This window comes from Talpa occidentalis, unplaced genomic scaffold (genome assembly GCF_014898055.3).
Source record: "Talpa occidentalis isolate TD23 unplaced genomic scaffold, MPIMG_talOcc4v2.1 talOcc4.12, whole genome shotgun sequence".
NCBI lineage: Eukaryota > Metazoa > Chordata > Mammalia > Eulipotyphla > Talpidae > Talpa > Talpa occidentalis.
The window spans coordinates 96,094,409-96,111,339 of NW_023601212.1; the positions used below are offsets into that span (position 1 = coordinate 96,094,409).

The 16,931-nt window shown below is 52.5% G+C and overlaps 1 protein-coding gene across 2 annotated transcripts in view; it reads right to left on the reverse strand.

Annotated features, from left to right (window-relative positions):
* The window catches only part of SNX29 (sorting nexin 29), a 296,663-nt gene that overhangs the window by 58,035 nt on the left and 221,697 nt on the right, over positions 1-16,931 (reverse strand). The gene's annotated exons all lie outside the window — the stretch shown is intronic.

A 16,931-nucleotide genomic window follows, 5' to 3' on the forward strand; every position in this document is an offset into this window, starting at 1 on the left:
CCACTTAGCAGAAGGGGAAAAAACCTGGAAGGAGTAACGTGATGTGCCCAGGGCTACACATCTGCCTGCTCTGGTTCATTAGTGATGGTACAGAGGGGAGGAATCCACAGTCATGGTAACAGGGAGCGGTGGCATGTGGACAGTGAATTTAACACTCCTGTTTTAGGGACTCTGGGTGGCTGGTTTGTGGAAACACTGCATTTGTACTTTGGGGGGGGTGTAGGAGGAGGCACATGCTGCCCCCAGGTCAAACGGCCCCAGGTCTTGCTGCTGGGAATCCTTTTTGCATTTAGGGCCCCTGTGCCTGGAGAAAGTGGATGCTTCACTGCTTGCCAAAATGAAGGCCACCTTCAAGTCCCACATTATATTCCTTGTCCTAGCAAACAGCCTAAGAAGTGACAACTACAGTCAGAACAAGGTGCAATTCTATTTTAAAACCCAGCTTGAAAAGGACAGAACTGAGATCTGGGACTGGAGCAGACATGACAGGTCTGTCCTGGAGCACCATGCCTGCCCAAACTCTGGCCACCCCCCCAGCTCTCTCCTCACAGCAAGGGACTGACACTCAGAGGGAGTCACACTGCAGTCCAACTTGTCTCTGTATGGGTACGCCCCTCCTCTCATGTCAGCAAGCCCTACTCAGCCCATGCAGCCCCTCCTCCAAGAATGGCCTCCCGAGCCCCACACCCCTTCCTGCCTCCCAGGTGCCCTCCTCTGAGTGCTGGTACTTCTCTCCCCACCACCTGATGGGCACCTGTCTTTGACTGCTGGCTCCCTAACCTCTGAACTTTAATCTCCTTCTCCGCTTGATCAGGCACAAGCACCCAGCATTGCCACCCCCTGTGTAGGGACATACTCAGAGCCAGCATTACACTAAGTATGTCCCGCCCATCAGAACACTCAACCTCAGAGCTCCTGACATTTAGAACCAGATCATCCTGCAGGGGGAAGTCCTGTGCAGTGCAGGACACTTTGCAGTACCCCTGACCTGTACCCACTAGTAGCAATCTCTCCCTTTGCTCATCCCTGCCTTCCAGCTGTGACATCCAGGAATGCCTCTGGACATTCCTGGACATTGCCAGCCACTCCTGGTTGAAAATCACTGAAGGACATTAATTCGGAGAAGCCCAGCAACTTGCCCAGGGTCATACAGCAAGAACTTGTCCTAAATAACTTACAGCAATTCTTACCCTAAAACTCACAACAATCCGAGAGAATGGCTACAGCTGCTCCTCTCCCATGATGACAACACTGAGGTTCAGAGAGGCTGACTTACTTGCCTAAAGTTACACAGCTAGGAAAGGGCCGTTTCTGGAACTGGGTCAGAGACTGCGTGGCTGAAGCCGCTGGTGCAGTCAATGCAGTACCTGCTTGTCAGGACAGAAGAGGGGGAGTGGCTGCCAGCACCCAGGGTGGCTCCAGTTGTTCAGAACCACCTGTGTCTGAAGCCGCCCGGGCCCTGCTTGGTGGGCTTCCGTGTTTATCTTGGGGCCGGACGGCTGCTGGGGCTCTCTCTGGTTGGTAAGTAAAACAGCGAGGAACGCAGGTCAGCTCGCACACTGGGCCACCCCCGTGGTTAAATGATGGGTTCCAGGAGGCAGCCACCACTCGGTGATGAGTTACTAACACCCCGACCCGAGGGCTCCTTCTCCCCGCTCGAAGGCGGCCGCCGCCAAAGGAAATGAGATCTAAATCCAGCGGGGCCGGCGGGGAAGCTAATTTTCTATTACAGTGCATCTCCATTTTCTCACAGAGCCCTGAAATTGTGTTTACGAACATAATGTGTGCTTTAGAGGAATGTGCTGAGGAGTAATGAGCACATAAATCTCCAGAGTTTGGGGGCCACTGGGTGGTGGATTGTTGAATAAAATAAAAATAGCAGTCCGCAGCCTGGCGCTCTTCCATTCAAGGACAGAAGTGGGACTGTTTGGCCTCTCAGTCGTGGGAGGGGAGCATTCGGTGAAGACCATGGTCGAAAGTCTTGTTAGGCCCCAACCTGACTGCTTCGTCCAGGTCCCCCAGGTTGCTTGTTGGGAAGGTGGGTGCCTTGCGTCCGGTCGGTCCCCCTGGCTCATGGGGTCTGGCTTCACTTTTGAGCTCAGTCCTTCATCAGCTCCTGCCGGGCCTCCCAAAAGGCCTCTGATCAACCAGCCTCCCCACTGCCACGACGCTGGCCTCACTCATCAACCACACCGTGAACTCTCTGAAATCTCACAGGCTCCTCGTCATACCGTCACACTCTGGGTGACGCCTGAGTGCCTCAGCCCAGCAGTCTGCCACACACCAGGCTGTCCAGGACGTGGGCAGCTCTGGGCCACCTAGAGCACAGACGTCTCTACTCTTTGGGAAGCCACCATCTTCCCCCTTGCATTGTGTGCTCTGGAAGGCACCGTGACCCAGGGCCAAGCCTGTCAGCCTGTCTTTTTCCCTTTGTCCTTGGCAACTTGTTCAAGAATGGACATGAGGCCTCCTAGGATTTGCTGAGACTTTTGCAAGGGTTAATGAGCAGGAGTCGCCCTTTCCCTGACTGATGTGAAGTCTTATCCTATTTAGAGCTGCCAGACTTGACTTAAACCTGTGAGCAGAAAGCCTGTCTGAGAATATACCCCTCCCCCGAGCCCCTGATCAACCTGTGCCTGAAGCCAGCCCTGCCCCAGGACTATCCACACACAGGGAGTCATCAATTCCCTTTTTTGTTTAGGCCATTTTGGGTTGAATTTTCTGCCACTAGCAAGTGAAAGCACCAGACACGAACCTCACTACCCACTTTGCACAGCGTCATCTAGTGGAAGCAACTAACCCCAGCCTCTGCATATGCGCCACCCTCCCTGGCCCTGCTAAGCCACTTCTCACTGTGCTCTCTGCCTGTCCCTGCCCCATCATCTGCCTGGTGACATCCTCCTCATCTTGCAAAGCTCACTTTAACATCCTCTCCTCAGAACACGCTGCCCTGGTCTCTCCCACTGCCCCCAGCTGCACCCCATACTTCTGTGTTCCCAATGTGCTGGAGGCCAGCCCCCTTCCTGCCTGCTTCTGTGCTTGATATCTGTATTATGTGCTGCTTTACCTGTCTCCCCTGACCCCCAACTAGGTTGAGTACCACCTGAGGGTATGGAGTGTCACCCCCAGAGGAACACTCAGGAAATGTTCACTGAACCTGATCTGAGTGTCCCTTGATGGGAGGCCTTGAGGGCAGCCAGGTCAGTCAAAGTCCTTGGAGAGTTAATCACCGGGGATTGAACCGGCCTCTCTAGGTGGAGTCCAGTGAATGGAGAAACCAAAGCAAATCATTATCGTCTAGAAAGCAAAGGAAAATGCTCGAAGAGAGAAACTGGACAGGGCTGGAGGCAAGGGGCCAGCATGCCAAGCGCCAACGCGATGTGCACACAGCCACGAGGCAGGCTTTTGGAAAGTCCTGGCTGTGTCTCCGGGTGCTGGGCGGCCACTTCTGCAACCAGAAGCAAGGACTGAGGTCTCCGTGAAGGCAAGGGGACCGGCTCTGTGGCAGGCTTTTCCAGGCAACCATGTAGGCTTAAGGGTAACTGGGAAAATGACATGCATTTGAACCTTGACTGCTTCCCAGATGGGTGCACCTGCACAGGATATGTGGCAGGGAAGGATGATCATGAGGCAAGTGGATCTTGGGTGGCTAAAACAAAAAGCTTCCCGCTGCCACGGACAGCTGCACTCCCCTGTGGGGACGGTGGGCAGGAACGCAGCACGTGTGAGTGTCCTGAGAACGGAGTGAAACCTCCGCCAACCAGCGACGGGCGTCCGCTGGGTCACCCATCTCGCCACAGAGGGATTTCAACCCAGGGTTGGGTGGGATTGCACTGGAGTGCGCGCGGGGCGGGGCTTAGTGGAATGGCACAGGCTTTCGAGAAGGACAGGACTGAGTCTGGGTTTCATCACTTCTGAACCTCAGTGCTCAATTCCCAGGGTTACTGGGAGACAAAGGTATCCCCAGACCCCAAAGACCAGCACACGCTCATCGTCCTCATCTCCTCTGAGCGCCAGTCTTGATGAGAGAGGGCTCAGCTACTCTCATCTGATTTGGGGAGATTGTTATCTAAGGTAACCATTCAAAGCAGACATTTTGGAGACTAAGATATAGGGGAACAAAGGGTTAAAAGCCCTGCCCTGGTCCCTTCCTGACAACCTGAAAACAAAAGAGACATGTTGAAAGAGGCAGGATGCAGGGAGGAGGGCCCTGTGCGCAGCGGGGCTATTTTAGCTTCTGTTCAGTAAAATGAAGCATTCTAATTAGTCACATCACAAGAACAATCTCAGGAGCGAGCTTTGCAAAACATCGCACGAGCTGACAGTGTGTCTGTTAACCTGTATTGCAATTCGGGCCAGGGTATTTCCAAAATGTCTCCAATTAGGCCTTCTGGCCAACTGGTTCCCATGATTCTGCTGTACCAACAAGAGAAAATTGATTTTATATTACACATGAGGACAGCAGGCTGCTGGTTTATATCAGCCCCTTCCCGTTTATGAAATCTTAACCTGTCCACCTGGTTTCTCTGGGCTTTTGTTTTCACAGCTTAAAAATGAGGCTGATAGGAGATAAAAATTGACCCACAAAGAATGTATTGAGAGTCTTTGGGGCACCCAGGACTAGACTAGACAACAGAAAAGTTTCCAGTTTTGATCTGTAGAATTCTGTGAAGAACAGGTTCCCACTAAACATACTTAGGTCCACTCACAGAAAAAGGCAAGGCAGGAGGCATCTGGAGCTCACACGCCCCCTGACCCCCGCTGGGCCCCCTTCAACCATGAAAATCAGCGATTAAGAGTCATGGTTTTAGCTTGAAATTTAGAATCTTTATAGCCTGTCCCAGTAAAAGCTGTTCTATGGCTTACAGCGCTACATTTGGGGAGCAGGAGATAATACACACAGCAGCCATTCCTCCCGGAAGCTTAGGACGTCCCAGGGCCGAGTCTAAGGGCTTTCCGTGGGTTAACCCATTTATTTATCTCTCGCAACCCCGCACAGAGAGGTGAAGCCGCTTGCCCAAGGCCACATGGTTGGCAGTGCAGTGCCACCAGTGCCACGCAAGACTGTGGACAGTACTCCAGGCAGGTCCTGCACCATGGTGACAGGAAAGGGCGAGGTACGTCCAGGCACACAAGGAGATTCTAGTTAGATCTTAGAAGGCAAGTGGGAGACAGGATGAAAAGGGGGAGAGATAGGATCCAGGCAGACAGAACATGTACATTAGCAAGATCACAGGTGCAAATGTGAAGACAAATGCCTCAGTTTGAAGACAAACTGAGGGATGGGAGGATGTTTTTAGTGTTTAGTTCACCTCAAGTACGGGAGACCATCATCAAGACCTGGCCCACAGAATGTCAACTGAGTTGTCATTAGTTGGCAGGTAACACGAGATGCTTTTCCCAAGGGCTTGGAAAGCTGGGTAAGGAACCATTGTTGGGAAGTTCAAGGGCGGAAGCCACACACAAAGCTTCTGAGCAGAGCTCAGGACACTCGGCCTCAAGACCAGCCTGGCACCTGCAGAGGCGTGTTAGTTCAGCATGTGAAATTGCCATCATTTGCAGCTCTTTACCCACAACAATGAAACTTTCATGGAGTTTGACCTGGTGCTCATCTAAGGCTTGTGAGGCTCAGGAAGGCAGTCCCGGCTTTGCCCATTTCTGCGGACAGAGCTCAGGTCCTCGGATCACACTAAGGCGGCCGGCCGCTGTAAGGCAAGACCCCAGCCACCTCAGCCTGGTGCCGTCAACATGCAATTCCCCCAGTGGGACCTGAGGGCTGGAGGAGGTAGCAGCTTTGCAGGATGCTCTGCCAGTTTCCATAGAGCAGAGGATGGAGTCTTTTGCTCATTATCATAGTCTCAGCACTCTCCCCGTGAGAAGCATATTGAGTGAATGAATGAATGAATGAATGACCGACCAAAAGAACTGAAGAGAATACTGACTGCACATGCGTGCAGTGTTCTCTCTCTGCTAGTTCAGTTCCTGAGGCATTTACAGAATAACAGAAGTCATTTTTTCCTGTTTTGTTATGTTGATTCATTTTTCTTCCTTGTATGTCCACACCCCATTCTTATGGTCACAGCATCCTGAATCTGCTTTAAGGGTCCTGTCCTTCACTCTACCATGACAAACCAGAGCTGTTTGAAAAGTGGCTCTCCATGGAACCTTGCAAGGCATCTTCTCCCCAGGAGGCCAGCCCCGCTCTGGAAACATTTCCTGCTAGCTCCTGTTCCGAGCAGTGTTCTTGACAAGCTCTTCTACTCTCTTCTCCACTCATCGAGCATACAATGGGTGCCTCTTGGAGAGCTAGATCAACGCTGAATTACCCATTCAATTAGAGGAGGTTACCGCACTAACTGTGCCAACAGATGATAAAGGACAATTACTGTCTGTTCTGTGCTTTTAAGATTTGGAGCAGAGAAGCTGAAAGCTCTCTTGTCTTAACACAAGAGAGCCCAGAAGCTCCAGCTCGAGTGCAGGATGGAGTCCCCCCAGCCGCTCTGCATTTGACCTCCTCACCCGGGAAAGGAAGAAGCAACAGTCTCTCCTCTGCAGGGCTGTCCTGAGGCCGGGAATGGGCGCCCCACGAGGTTTGGCAGAGGGCCTGGGCAAGCACACCAGTGACACCCACCTGGGAGGGGAAGTGAGGAGGCTGGAGAGAGCAGAAAGGAAGAAAAGAGAGAAGGGCAGGAAGCGAGGCCGGGAACAAACAAATCACCTGCACCTTCACTGGGGTGAAACAATGTGGGGTTTTCAGCTACATTTTATAAAAAGCCAGAGGTCTGCCTGGCCAGGTTTTCTATCTCTCTGGGTCTCACCCTCAGCTGGAAGCAGTCTTGCAGAATCTCAGGTCTGACACCTTCCTTGCATGTTTTCGGAGAAGCCCCCTGTCTCGCCCTCCAGCTCTCAGACAGGGCAAGCAGAGCCTGGGAAAGTGAAAGGGCACGCCCAAGGTCACCAGGCAGGAAGCATCCAGGCGATGGCCACTCCCTGCAGGTCAGGACCTGGATGCAGGAGGTCCTGCCAGCCCAGCGACTGAGCAACAAGGAACCTTCCAGAAATGGCATCTGGCAGGAGGGGCACAGCCAGGTGTCCGCGCCCCCCACCAGGCAGCAACACACCCCACAATGGAGATGTCACACGTGGCGCTCACTCCAGGTTGTCACATTTCCTTGTGCTAAAAGCGGCTCTGGGCTCCTGCCTTTGCTCCCTCCCCACAGAGTAGAAACTTCTGTCTGAGAGTGCCCTATCCTGATGCCTCCTGCCAGCACCTGATTCGGGGGCACAGGATGTGGCCTGACGGGGCCAGGGTCCCTCCCTGGGGACAGGAGCAGAACACAGCAGTGCAATCAGGCATTTCCCAGAAAACAGCCTTAAACCTCCTGGAAAATCAACCTTGAGAGACAGCTGCGTGGTAATGGACATCCCAGGTGGGTGGGGGGCCTTGTACATGGTCCTGGACCGAGTGCCGCTGACCCTCTCCTGCCTCATCTGAGCAGCTGCTTCCCCAGCAAGGCAGATCCCACACCCAGTGACTAGGCCGGGGCCCCAATTAGGGGTGTCCCCGCCATGTGGCCAACTCCCCACAGGGAAACCTCACTGTGCCAGCTGAGGTAAAGAAAGGAACCCACAGCCTGGGCCCCAGACAGGCTCCTGGATACAGCTGCCAGGGAGAGTTGTGTCCATCGGGCACATGCATGCGTATAGCTGCTGCTTCCTTCATTGGGCCCCGAAACACCTGGGCCACGTGAGTCTACAGTATTCGTAAAAATGGAAGGAACCAGACTCAGGTTCTCAGCCTGGCACATGCCTTGCTGCAGCAAGAGTCTGCAAGAGGGTGGAGGGAGAAGGGCAGTTTCCTGATTTACTTACTCAAGTAAATGACTCAATTGTCTCCTTGCCAGCTGCCAAGTTAGTAAAGGCACTTTTTCTCCAAGCTACTAGGAGAACAGTGGGAATTTTAAGAAGCAGATGGAAGGCAGATGTTATCCTGCATAGCCCCTTTATTGTGGACACGCTAGCACCAGGTGAGTCCTACCTGTGTTACCTGAGCTGACCTCAGAGGGCAGGGAGGTGACATTACTTTCACTAGGAGCAGCTGCAGACCAAGTGCACACTTGGTCCTGTGGCCCTGCCCTGGGCCCGAGCAAGGGCCAGCTGGTCCCAAGTCAGGTTCCTCCAAAGCGTGCTGGGCACAGAATTGCCCCCATGTCCTCCTCACACCCTGCAGGATTAACAGCAAAGACCCAGAGATGGTGCCCTGGTCTCAGGTGTCACAAGGGGCAGCAGGGAGGAGGCACAATGAGCAGTTCCGCCTGCATGGCTCTTTCCAGCCTTCCCTACAGGTTAACGAGAACATTCTCATGGGACTAGGGCAGACAGGGCCCCTGCACGCGGGGTCAGGTCAGCAGGTCTGTGGTGTGTGCTGCAGGTAGCACTGTCGTGGGTGTAGGGTTGGGAAAACCTTCAGCTTCCCAGGGGGCTGTTTAAGGGCCCCTGTGTTGGGAGGGGCTGGCTCGGTAGGGTCATCATGAGGTCCGGGGGGCACCTTTGGGCATACTGAGCTGAGAGAGGGACAGGATAAATGAACAGACAAGGCCAGTGGCGTCCTTCTGCCCTCCTCCACCCCAAAACACCTACTCTGCAGTTCTCAGGGCACAGGACTTCCCAGGACCCAGCTCTGTCATCCTTGGGCTCACTGACTGGCCACTCTGCATTTCAGGCAAACAGAACAAAAGCAGTCGCTGAGCGCTCACTACGCCGAAGCCACTGCCAACGCCATCCCACCTCACCAAGCTGTCACTGCTGTTGTCATCCCCCTTCCACAGAGAAGCAAACCGAGACCTTGCGAGGTCACACAGGGGTTAGTGGGGTGGCTCAACCCGAGCCCAGCATCTTAAGTGGCATGAAATAAAGATTCCTGGTAAATCCGCCCAGCAGCACTGACCCAGGGCTGGGTGAGGGGCTGAGACAGGGAGGTTTAGAGAGGATGCCTGACTAGACGTTGCTCTGTCCTTGATTTCCTGGCTCAAATGTCTGATAAAGCGGCAGCACCGGCCTGTCCATTTGTTGAGCCTGTAGCCTGGAGCAACGCTGCTGGGGACGGGGTATCCATTTGGGCTCATTAGTTTGTCCCCAAGGCACAGAGTACTCAGTAAATATTTATTGGTAGGTTCATCAGTTGTTGGTCCAAAGAATGAAGGAAGGAAGCACAGACCTCCCGTGACCCTGACTGGCCCCCCCAGGGCCACCAAGGGTGCAGGTCACAGCTCAGAGGACATCGGGCTCCTGAGCGGCCTCCCTGGCTCTCAACATGGACACACACACACATTTGCTCTTTGAGTTCTTGGCTTTGTTCAAATCAGGGAGAAAATGAAAGGGGCGCTTCACATAGCACAGAAAAACCCAATTTCTGAAACACTTTGCAAAAGGCCAATTTTTTTCTTAAGGGAGAATGAGTATTCCACCTTCCGACGTGTTCCATCAAAGTGGGGTTTTTCATTGCACCGCAGAGCAGGCAAGTCATCCAGACATGGCGGATCAATAGCGGCCACGTGGTAAGAGACTCCCGCCCCTGAGGATGAGACAGCAGAAGAATCTCCGACTCCTCCACGCCGCTTATGCGCCACGGGCCAGTAAGTGGGGTGATGTCCTCGTCTCGGCACTGACCTGACCGGCCAGGCCTCCAGCAGCCCTCCACCCTTCTCCCAGCCGCCCCTATGTGGTCATCTCTGCTGTACCCTCTCCCTCTCTCACCCACCTGGCTCACCCAACTCAGCATTAAAGGCTGCTTCCAGCATCCCTTCCTTCTGGAGGCTTCTATGACTTCCCACCGCCGTGCACAGATAGAGCAAGGTGCCTCTCCCTACTCTCTCACAGCCACTTAAGTACTGATAAGTATAAAGAGGATGACAGAAAATAACAATAGCAGCTATCATGTACTAAGTATAAACTATAGTCCAGGCGCTACGGGAAAGGCTGAACATAGGGTCTCATTTTAGTATTTTTATTTAGGCCTCATTTGAGCTTTGGTCCATTATGCCCACTTTACAAAAGAGTAAACTGAGGTCCAGGGTGGTTACAGAACCTGCCCAAGGTCCAGAAATCCCAGGGAAGAGCTGAGAGGCAAACTCCAGACTGATCCAATTCCAAAGCAGACACGCCTGATGTCAAGGTCATGGGCAGTAGGTGCTATACTCTTTGCCACAGACAGTGCACTTACCTAAGGCTCCCTAGAGACCATGCACCTCCCAGTCATTCTCTGAACCTCACAACGACCCTGCCAGTTGGGTGATATTGCCCCACGCACAGATGGATAGAGTAGAGCATGGGTCCTTCACAAGCTGCCCGTGGTAACAAGCCAGAGTTGGGGCCTGGCTGGGACCCATTGCACTAGGTGGCTGTGAGGGCTCTGGCCTTCCAGTGGATCACGCTGCACCCGCCACCACCACTCCAACCTCTTTAGAAAGAGAATCTATAGTATACAAGAGGCCTGAAAGAACACATGGTCCCCCATAGCTGTGCAGGACAGTGAGAACTTGGAAAAGACCTAAATGCTGAACAACAGGAAAGGTTCAATTAATCAAACAAGGAGGCCACCTCGGCTGAGGTGGTTTGAACAAGCCCTGGTGGCTTACATCAGCAGCTGAACCCTAAACTAGTCAGTGCCTGGAAACGCCTCGAGGTTGAGAGCAGCAGCCACTCACAATCAGCCTCCAAGGCTTTTCCAAATACTGAGCTCAGCCAGGCTCCTGCCTCTGCTTTTATAAAGACTTTGGCCCTAAGCTCCACTTCGGGCTTGGTGTGGCCCAATTCCTATTGATGCTTGCTCAACTAAACTCTTAAAAACTTTAATATGCCCCGTTTTATCTTTTACAGGATAAAATGAACAAAGGAATTATACCATAGTAGATCACTGTGGTGGAATAGTACACAGCTGTGCAAGATGATTTCAATGCCAAGTGTAGACTACTATGGGGAAAAGTTTATATAAAACTGAACAGCAGCATACAGATGTTCATACCTGGGCTGATCTCATGCAGAGAAAAAGCACATGCAGAAAGGCAGGAAGGAGCTACTGTGATCGAATATGCATAGCAGGAGGATGAGTCATGTTGTTTTCTTCCATTTCCAACTTTCTTTTATTTTCCAAATACTCTATCATGAGCATATACTTCTCTTAGCGTGTTAAGAAATTTTGTTTTTGTTTTAAGAAACTGGCTGTATCAACTAGGACCGAGTCCTGGCATACTGATGCCTCTCGCGTTCTGATTAAGGGTAATTCATGCCTTTCAACTGTCCAAATTGTCCCTGTTGATTTTTTGAGGCAAATAATTGTGTTTTTCACTAAACTTATTTGCAGCTCAAATACAGCTCAAACCCTTATTTGGATGACTTGTTTAGAGAAAGAGTAACATTAGAAAATGCATAAGAACCACATTTGCATAAGGGGTGATGAGGCAGGGAATTACAGTTGGGTGTGGGAGAGAAAGCAAAGAAAACCCTGAATATTCAACAGCACTACTGAACCTCAATCTACTACTACATTCCTTCACATGCAGTGACTCTCTTCCCAGCTCCCTGCCATCCCCTGCATCCTAAAAGGCAAAAGGACCGGCTGGCAAACGTACTTTTAATAACTGCTCAATGGGAATTTAAGTGTTTCATCTGATTTGCTTTAGCAGCTGTGCCGGGAATTTTCCCTCAGAAAGGTTCTCCTTTTACTGAGCATCCGCCGTGTGCTGACCACAGTGCTGACGCTTCCACACAGCTCACTCAGTTCCCAGGCCAACCCTGGATGTGGCTATATCTTACAACAGAGGAAAGTGAGGCAAAGCAAGGCCACATGCCTTGCCTGAGTTCACTCGGCTGTATGGGTGTGGGCCCCGTACCCCCATCCCAGGCCTCCAAGGACTAAGGTGTTTCAAAAACAGACAGAAGCCCAAGCCAGCCAGTTACTTCTTAACTTTTATGTAAACCCCAAAGTGATAGGCACTCTGCTAAAAGTCGGAGGTAGGGAGCAGGGAGGGGGGAGGTGTCAAAGTAGCTGACTTTGCACTTTCACCAAGCTCATGTAAAGGTATAGTCAGGGAGAGAGAGGATCAGGCATCTTCAGCCTCATCTATGTCATCAAGAGCCACCACCACTAAGGCCTCATGAGAGTTTGGGGACTAACTGGAGCTTTTAGCTCCTCAGGCTCTGCCAGGCCTGGGCCACGAATATTTGACACCAGCTGTCATGTGCAGAAGAGAGATTCCTGGCCCTTTCTTGACATGCTTTTCCTTATTACAGTTGGAGTATTCAAGGAAAACACGAGTGTCTCATTTCTGCAGCTGTAATTAGAAGGCACTCCATTTCCCAGTGGAGTGCTGTGAGGACTTAAGGAGCTGAAACACGGAGAGAATTTAGCGCAATGGCGGTACATGGGAAGGACTTGGGAAAGGAAGTCGCTGCTGTCGTCAGCCACTACCATCCTCCTCATCAACCATCCTCTCTCTGGTCCTTCTCCTGTTTGTCATCTCCACCATCTACCATCATCCTCTGCCTTTTACATTCTCTGTCCTGTCTTAAGGAAACTCAACTAAGAGAGAAGCAGCATTTTTCATCTGAAGAACATAAGGCTGAGAGGTTGTTGACGTATCCCTGCTACTTGCTGCCTGTGCTACCTTGGGCAAATTACTATTCCTCTCTGACCTCAATTTCCACATCTATAAATGGATGAAAATACTTCCCCTCTCAGGGGCTGGCGGTAAGAAGCCAGGATTACGTTTATGGAAGGTTCAATAAACATCAGTGCTTAGTACAAGATGGGATACAGCAGCCTTAAGGGGCTCGGTGCTTCGGTTTGGATAGGGGCTTGTTAAGGGATGCCCAAGGGAGCCTGTGTGACCACACCCTTTCTTCAGGAACAGATTCATTTGACAGTGGGAGGGGGTGGGGCAGACTTGGTGACACAGCTCAGACACTTCGGTCCAGGCTGCAGCGTCCTCTCAGTCACACACTGCAAACGTGGCTTGTTTTCCTGCCAACCGAGGTGCTGAGACTCCTTTCCCTTTGAGGCTTCCCTGGGCTTGCTGCCGGCTGTCACCTGACAAGGCCCGCCACAGCCTCGTCGCCCAGGGGTGAGAGCCCCCCACATCGACCCCACCTGTTCGCAGTCCTAACACCGCCCCTGGAGATGGCCTGGGCTCCAGCCAGCACCATACGTCTTGTTCACACGCTTCTCTCCACTGGCACCTGGAAAGCAGCCTCCACAGGCCACCAGCGTGAGCTCTCCTTCCCGCTCCCGACAGCCAGGCCGCCTGCCAGCCTCCCTGCACTGGAGTCTGGCGGTGAGTGGGACGCAGTGTCTCTCGGGATGCGTCTGCTTGGCGAAGGCAGGCGACCTTTCCAGGTTGGACTCGGAATGCTTTTCTGTATCTGGAAGGGGCAGAAAAACAAGACCCCAGCAGGAAGGAATAGCCCCTCCCGTTCATCTCCTCAGGAGACAGCAGCTTCTGAAAGGCCTCTGGGGGAAAACAGCAGCCTTAAGGGGCTCAGTGCATTGGTTTGGATAGAGGCTTGTTAAGTGATGCCCAAGGCCAGTGAGTTCAAGTCCTGAGGACTGCAGAGAGCTCACCCAAGCCAGGAGGGCCCTCACCACTCAACAGAGATGGGTTTTTAAACACAGAAATAAAATAATTATCATTCCCATGCCACAGACCTTGGGAAAACATTCATCGCCTAAACATAAATCATAACAGCTGACAATGGAACAGCTGCTAATTGCCTTAGTGGCAGATCCAGGATTTAAACAAAGTGTTCCTACACACAGCCTCCCTTCCACCTCAGGATGAAGGTGGGGATGAGCAGCACCCCCATTTGCAGTTGAGGAAACCTCAGCTCAGCATTGCCGGCCTGGAAGCTTAGGCTGCACCTCAGGTCCTCAAGTCTCAACTAAACCCTACAGCAAAGGTGGGGCACCCCACCTTTGGCAAAGTATGTTTGCCAGCCGGTCCTTTTGCCTTTTAGGATGCAGGAGATGGCGGGGAGCTGGGAAGAGTCACTTGGGTGCAGGCCCAAACACCCAGCCATCTGCCACGGACGATGGGATACAGGGGTTCTGACTTGCTGGGGAGGAAGATGTTTCTAAGACGGGGGTCAAGGTGTATCCACATGCATCCTGTGGGTGTAAAGACCACACCACATACACACATTTCCATTCACAGACACCTGTGCACCCAGGAAGGCACACGCTGGTTCTGGGTGACCAAATTCTAATTGTGGCTGCACTTTCTGGATCCTTTTCCTTCCCCGAGCAGGCCGGCACCAGGCCAAGGGCTTTAAAGACACGCCTTCACTTACTGCTTGCCACGGCCCTATAAGGAAGCAGCACCCCTATTTCAAGGGTGAGAAAACTGTGACTGCAACAGGCTGACAGACACTATCATCCAAGGTCATCTAAGTATGACCCAGTGGCAGGACATAAACTTCAGCTGCTGGGGGGTCCACTGCTGCACGCGGCTTCCGGAGTGCACCAAGCTCCCCTCTGCGACACGGCGCCTGCCCACCTCTCCACGGCCCCAGTGCAGTCAAACTACTGCTCTCGTGCACCTAGGCAGGCAGGTGGGTGGATGGGGCCATGGTAAGTGGCTGGTGGACTGGTCGGCAGGCAGATCCCCCTGCAAGGCCTTGAAAGACCCAGCTGGCTCAGCTCCTGAGCCCACCCCACTTCCCTCCCTGACCTCTTTCCTCCACTCCCGCCACACTGACCTTCCTGCTCCTCTAACCCACCAGGCTCTTTTCCCTCGAGGGTTTACATTCCCCCAATAGAAGGTTTCCATTCCTTTCCTTAGGTGGCTTTGGATCGTCTTTTACAAATGATCAGATGTCCTCAGAGAACCATGTCCCTACTCCAAATTTAACCAGGTCTCCTTCATGGAAGATTATCTAGTAATATGTTCAAGTCTCTTCAACATTGTAAGCTTCAAGGTGGGGCGGGCATCCCAGCTACAATGTTTACCAAGGTTATCCCCGGGCCTAGCACACTGCCTGATCATAGGACCAACTCCATGAACCACAATTTCTGACCTTCCAAAAGGCCCTTTTGCTGGTCCTGACTGCCAACGCCCAGTCTTGAATGTGTAAAGGTGATTATGGGAAGTCTGGGGTTATAGCTGAGGCCCAGGCCACCCTTGACCACTACACATGGTAATGTATAAACCACTACACATGGTAGTGTCCTACCTGGGGCAGGCAAGTGTTCTGAACCAGGGCTGGGCCAGTTACAGACAATGGAGACTCTTCCAAATGGACAAGAAAGTGACAAGCGACAGCACAGTGGGGCAGGGGCGTGAGCAGGCAATGCACCAAGAAAGCTACACGCAGCAAGTGAAAGCACAGACCTACCTCCACTCAATCTCAAAAGTAACAAGGAAAATGCAAATGTGAATGGAATGTCAGTTTCCCTTCTGCCAAACTGGTTAAAGTTGTGAAGACTGATACCTCCAGGGCTGGCAACTCGGTGGTGGTGTAAGTGAAAATTGGCTCAGCCTTTTGGGAGAGCAATTTGGCTGAGCCTATTGATGTATATGCTCCGCCCCTCAGCAAACTCACTGGTAGCTACTTATCTGAGAGGTGCCTACAATGGAAACAAAGAGGTCTGGCTGGATAAGGACAGATCCAGCAGCTTTGTTGGCCCTGGCCAGAAACGGGACACCTAAGTGTCCAGCGTCAGCATGGCCCTTCACACGAGGATACGTGACCAACGGGAGAGAGATTATCTCCATCCTGAGGAGGATAGGACGTCTCATCTGACCCCTTTCATGGCCAACACAACAGATACAAGCCTGACAGCAGACAGCATGACGCCCACACATCTCCGACCAGAACTTTCATGGGCAGAGAAAACCCCAGAAACACAGAAACAAATGATCAAACTAACCCAGAAGCCCCACGGCCACCTCCAGCTAGAAACAGGTGCCCTTTTCTCTTCTTTGCTCCCCCACTAGGAAAACAACTTTCTGGCAAAAGTCCTCCTTGTCAACACAAACCCCCGACATCTGATTTGTGTTGTGACTAAAGATCTGTTTTCTTTCCTTATCAGGTTAATTTAGGGGACACTGGCATATGGTTTTACAGCAACTGATGAAAAAAGTGGTATTTAAAGTTGTCACCACCTTAAGAATAAAAATATCACCAACCAATTAACATTTATTGTAAATCTGTAATAGAACAATAATTGGTCATTACAAAGTTGCAGGTGACTATTATTAGGCGCGACTGGGTAATCAAGCCCGGGACGTCTGCCCAACTTGCAGGGGCGCTCGCTCGGGTTTCCAACAGCTCCCAGCGCAGGCAGGCACTGGCGTCCCGGAGGCTGCCAGCACAACTGACATCCTGCCTCCCCTTGCCGCTCCCAGGCCAGCAGCACCGGCGAGTGGAGAGATGAGGAGTAGTCAGAAGCCCCCCCAATGGCAGGAGGCCCACTGCGGCCTGCAGGGCTGCTGTTCCCAGAGCCCAAGGCAAACGGGCAGAGACAGGAAGTTATAGAAGTTCTTCTCGGAGCCAAGGAACAAGATGGATGTAGCGCGCGGGGAGCAAAGGAAGGAAAAGTCCGCTGGGAGGCTGAGAAGTGGAGGGGAGAGAGACACAATGGGGGGAGAAGGCAGGGGGAAAACAACAGGCAAGAGTGAGGGGAAAGGAAGCAGAAGGAGGAGAGAGGCAGAGCTGGGCATCCAGGAGCCAGGGGCAGGGAAGAGAGGCCTGAGCTGCTCCACCAGCCCGTCTTCATGCAGCACCCCACCAGGAGGGCACCCGCCCCCCGCCCAGCGCCTGCAGGTGCTGTGCGCCAGGAGAGCCACACACACACAAAGCAAGAGCACCTGGAAGGACGTGGCTCCCATGGAAGCACATTCTGGAACCAGGGCCCTCTGTGGATGTAACGAGAACCC